This window comes from Babylonia areolata, chromosome 11 (assembly GCF_041734735.1).
Source record: "Babylonia areolata isolate BAREFJ2019XMU chromosome 11, ASM4173473v1, whole genome shotgun sequence".
NCBI lineage: Eukaryota > Metazoa > Mollusca > Gastropoda > Neogastropoda > Buccinidae > Babylonia > Babylonia areolata.
Genome location: NC_134886.1, coordinates 3,828,249 through 3,833,248, shown reverse-complemented (window position 1 = coordinate 3,833,248; position 5,000 = coordinate 3,828,249). Strand labels below are relative to the sequence as shown.

Here is a 5,000-nt window from a genome sequence, read left to right as displayed (position 1 = left end):
ATTTCATGTCTGGGGCTGGTGTCTCTGAGGCCTTGCTGTTCCAGAACGACACAGCCGAGTCATTTCATGTCTAGGGCTGGTGTCTCTGAGGCCTTGCTGTCCTATAACGACACAGCCGAGTCATTTCATGTCTAGGGCTGGTGTCTCTAAGGCCTTGCTGTCCTATAACGACACACCTGAGTCATTTCATGTCTAGGGCTGGTGTCTCTGAGGCCTTGCTGTCCTTTCACGACACAGCTGAGTCATTTGAGTCATTTCATGTCTAGGGCTGGTGTCTCTGAGGCCTTGCTGTTCCAGAACGACACAGCCGAGTCATTTCATGTCTAGGGCTGGTGTCTCTGAGGCCTTGCTGTTCCAGAACGACACAGCTGAGTCATTTCATGTCTAGGGCTGGTGTCTCTAAGGCCTTGCTGTCCTATAATGACACAGCCGAGTCATTTCATGTCTAGGGCTGGTGTCTCTAAGGCCTTGCTGTCCTATAACGACACAGCCGAGTCATTTCATGTCTAGGGCTGGTGTCTCTAAGGCCTTGCTGTCCTATAACGACACACCTGAGTCATTTCATGTCTAGGGCTGGTGTCTCTGAGGCCTTGCTGTCCTATAACGACACAGCTGAGTCATTTCATGTCTATGGCTGGTTTCTCTGAGGCCTTGCTGTCCTATGACGACACAGCTGAGTCATTTCATGTCTATGGCTGGTTTCTCTGAGGCCTTGCTGTCCTATAACGACACAGCTGAGTCATTTCATGTCTAGGGCTGGTGTCTCTGAGGCCTTGCTGTTCCAGAACGACACAGCCGAGTCATTTCATGTCTAGGGCTGGTGTCTCTGAGGCCTTGCTGTTCCAGAACGACACAGCCGAGTCATTTCATGTCTAGGGCTGGTGTCTCTGAGGCTTTGCTGTTCCAGAACGACACAGCTGAGTCATTTCATGTCTAGGGCTGGTGTCTCTGAGGCCTTGCTGTCCTATAACGACACAGCTGAGTCATTTCATGTCTAGGGCTGGTGTCTCTGAGGCCTGCTGTCCTATAACGACACAGCCGAGTCATTTCATGTCTAGGGCTGGTGTCTCTAAGGCCTTGCTGTCCTATAACGACACACCTGAGTCATTTCATGTCTAGGGCTGGTGTCTCTGAGGCCTTGCTGTCCTATAACGACACAGCTGAGTCATTTCATGTCTAGGGCTGGTTTCTCTGAGGCCTTGCTGTCCTATGACGACACAGCTGAGTCATTTCATGTATATGGCTGGTTTCTCTGAGGCCTTGCTGTCCTATGACGACACACCTGAGTCATTTCATGTCTAGGGCTGGTGTCTCTGAGGCCTTGCTGTTCCAGAACGACACAGCTGAGTCATTTCATGTCTAGGGCTGGTGTTTCTGAGGCCTTGCTGTCCTATAACGACACAGCCGAGTCATTTCATGTCTAGGGCTGGTGTCTCTAAGGCCTTGCTGTCCTATAACGACACACCTGAGTCATTTCATGTCTGGGGCTGGTGTCTCTGAGGCCTTGCTGTTCCAGAACGACACAGCCGAGTCATTTCATGTCTAGGGCTGGTGTCTCTGAGGCCTTGCTGTCCTATAACGACACAGCCGAGTCATTTCATGTCTAGGGCTGGTGTCTCTAAGGCCTTGCTGTCCTATAACGACACACCTGAGTCATTTCATGTCTAGGGCTGGTGTCTCTGAGGCCTTGCTGTCCTTTCACGACACAGCTGAGTCATTTGAGTCATTTCATGTCTAGGGCTGGTGTCTCTGAGGCCTTGCTGTTCCAGAACGACACAGCCGAGTCATTTCATGTCTAGGGCTGGTGTCTCTGAGGCCTTGCTGTTCCAGAACGACACAGCTGAGTCATTTCATGTCTAGGGCTGGTGTCTCTGAGGCCTTGCTGTCCTATAACGACACAGCCGAGTCATTTCATGTCTAGGGCTGGTGTCTCTAAGGCCTTGCTGTCCTATAATGACACAGCCGAGTCATTTCATGTCTAGGGCTGGTGTCTCTAAGGCCTTGCTGTCCTATAACGACACAGCCGAGTCATTTCATGTCTAGGGCTGGTGTCTCTAAGGCCTTGCTGTCCTATAACGACACACCTGAGTCATTTCATGTCTAGGGCTGGTGTCTCTGAGGCCTTGCTGTCCTATAACGACACAGCTGAGTCATTTCATGTCTAGGGCTGGTTTCTCTGAGGCCTTGCTGTCCTATGACGACACAGCTGAGTCATTTCATGTCTATGGCTGGTTTCTCTGAGGCCTTGCTGTCCTATAACGACACAGCTGAGTCATTTCATGTCTAGGGCTGGTGTCTCTGAGGCCTTGCTGTCCTATGACGACACAGCTGAGTCATTTCATGTATATGGCTGGTTTCTCTGAGGCCTTGCTGTCCTATGACGACACACCTGAGTCATTTCATGTCTAGGGCTGGTGTCTCTGAGGCCTTGCTGTTCCAGAACGACACAGCTGAGTCATTTCATGTCTAGGGCTGGTGTTTCTGAGGCCTTGCTGTCCTATAACGACACAGCCGAGTCATTTCATGTCTAGGGCTGGTGTCTCTAAGGCCTTGCTGTCCTATAACGACACACCTGAGTCATTTCATGTCTGGGGCTGGTGTCTCTGAGGCCTTGCTGTTCCAGAACGACACAGCCGAGTCATTTCATGTCTAGGGCTGGTGTCTCTGAGGCCTTGCTGTCCTATAACGACACAGCCGAGTCATTTCATGTCTAGGGCTGGTGTCTCTAAGGCCTTGCTGTCCTATAACGACACACCTGAGTCATTTCATGTCTAGGGCTGGTGTCTCTGAGGCCTCGCTGTCCTTTCACGACACAGCTGAGTCATTTGAGTCATTTCATGTCTAGGGCTGGTGTCTCTGAGGCCTTGCTGTTCCAGAACGACACAGCCGAGTCATTTCATGTCTAGGGCTGGTGTCTCTGAGGCCTTGCTGTTCCAGAACGACACAGCTGAGTCATTTCATGTCTAGGGCTGGTGTCTCTGAGGCCTTGCTGTCCTATAACGACACAGCCGAGTCATTTCATGTCTAGGGCTGGTGTCTCTAAGGCCTTGCTGTCCTATAATGACACAGCCGAGTCATTTCATGTCTAGGGCTGGTGTCTCTAAGGCCTTGCTGTCCTATAACGACACAGCCGAGTCATTTCATGTCTAGGGCTGGTGTCTCTAAGGCCTTGCTGTCCTATAACGACACACCTGAGTCATTTCATGTCTAGGGCTGGTGTCTCTGAGGCCTTGCTGTCCTATAACGACACAGCTGAGTCATTTCATGTCTAGGGCTGGTTTCTCTGAGGCCTTGCTGTCCTATGACGACACAGCTGAGTCATTTCATGTCTAGGGCTGGTGTCTCTGAGGCCTTGCTGTCCTATAACGACACAGCTGAGTCATTTCATGTCTAGGGCTGGTGTCTCTGAGGCCTTGCTGTCCTATAACGACACAGCTGAGTCATTTCATGTCTAGGGCTGGTTTCTCTGAGGCCTTGCTGTCCTATAACGACACAGTGCTGTCCTATAACGACACAGCTGAGTCATTTCATGTCTATGGCTGGTTTCTCTGAGGCCTTGCTGTCCTATAACGACACAGCCGAGTCATTTCATGTTTAGGGCACCTGTCGCACTCTCTGCTCAGCAGCTTCCTGAGAACGGGATGAAAACAACAACCACCGGCTTCGTGTCCTTATCGGTTCCCATGGCCTTGATGATTAGACGAAGGACATGTGTTTTGAATGGCACGAAGGAAGTTGAGTTCACCAGTCAAGTACGGGTCGCTCTGTGCTTTGAACGCCTGCATTCTGTTATATCGATGGAAAAAGGTTTGCACTGCCATGGTTAGCGATAAACCCTCGACCGTTCACCGTAAGCATGTTGTCTGCTCGGCGTGTTGTTGTCGTGCTGTTAAGGACGGGTAATCCGAACAAGACACGGCAGGCGGCCGAGTCAAAACTGAATAAATATCTCGGCATTGTAGACCATGTTTTTTTTTTTTTTTTTTTTAAAGTCTGTAGGTCGTCGTTAGGGACCGGTAAGCCATACAAGACGACGGCCAGGTAAAAAAATTACTGATATATTATCGACATTGTCGACTGTTCATACCCGAGCACCCCATTAGGGACCAGTAAGCCGCATGAAAACTGGCGGCAGGGTCTAAAATGAATGAATATCTCGGCATTGTAGACCATGGTTTTTTTTTGGGGGGGGGTTTAGTCTCTAGTTCCCTTTAGGGACCAGTAAAGCGCATGAAGACAGGCGGCCGGGTCAAAATATATTACGGACATTGTGGGCTCTGTTCCTTAACACCGGAGCACCCCGTTAGGGACAGTGAGCCGTACAAGACAGGCGACCGAGTCAAAGTATATCAGGGACATTGTGGACTCTGGTCCTTTACACCCGTGTACCCCGTTAGGGACAGTGAGCCGTACAAGACAGGCGGCCGAGTCAAAATATATCAGGGACATTGTGGACTCTGTTCCTTTAACACCCGTGTACCCCGTTAGGGACAGTGAGCCGTACAAGACAGGCGGCCGAGTCAAAATATATCAGGGACATTGTGGACTCTGTTCCATTAACACCCGTGTACCCCGTTAGGGACAGTGAGCCGTACAAGACAGGCGGCCGAGTCAAAATATATCAGGGACATTGTGGACTCTGTTCCTTAACACCCGAGTACCCCGTTAGGGACAGTGAGCCGTACAAGACAGGCGGCCTAGTCAAATCATATTACGGACATTGTGGACTCTGTTCCTTAACACCCGTGTACCCCGTTAGGGACAGTGAGCCGTACAAGACAGGCGGCCGAGTCAAATTATATTACGGACATTGTGGACTCTGTTCCTTAACACCCGAGTACCCCGTTAGGGACAGTGAGCCGTACAAGACAGGCGGCCGAGTCAAAATATATCACGTACATTGTGGACTCTGTTCCTTAACACCCGAGTACCCCGTTAGGGACAGTGAGCCGTACAAGACAGGCGGCCGAGTCAAAATATATCACGGACATTGTGGACTC

The 5,000-nt window shown here is 50.6% G+C and overlaps 1 protein-coding gene across 3 annotated transcripts in view; it reads left to right on the top strand.

Moving 5' to 3' along the window:
* LOC143287468 (endothelin-converting enzyme homolog) overlaps window positions 1–5,000 on the top strand; it is a 177,336-nt gene that overhangs the window by 60,624 nt on the left and 111,712 nt on the right. The window lies entirely within an intron of this gene.